Raw genomic sequence first — 320 nt, forward strand, 5'->3', positions numbered from 1 at the left:
TCCAAATCAATCGCATTATTATTAATTAAAATTTGAATTAACTTTTATGAAAAGTAATGATTGCGTCTTGATTGAACACACATGAAGAACTTGCGGGTTTTTTATTCAAGAACTTCTAAATGCGACGGCGTCATCGACTGTGATTGATCGACAGCCAACGAGGAAATGTCAATCCCGGTCACGCCAGGGTCAATATGGGTACTGAGCAGGGATCGAGATAGTTAGATTGAGATCGAGGTCACGCCAGGCGCGAGTCAATCCAGGTGCACATTACATCACATTACGAAAATCTCACCCGCAGTGAGTCAAGCCAGGCTTGA

This window comes from Anneissia japonica, unplaced genomic scaffold (genome assembly GCF_011630105.1).
Source record: "Anneissia japonica isolate Jap-2015-1 unplaced genomic scaffold, ASM1163010v1 scaffold287806_len661372_cov189, whole genome shotgun sequence".
Taxonomy (NCBI): Eukaryota; Metazoa; Echinodermata; class Crinoidea; order Comatulida; family Comatulidae; genus Anneissia; species Anneissia japonica.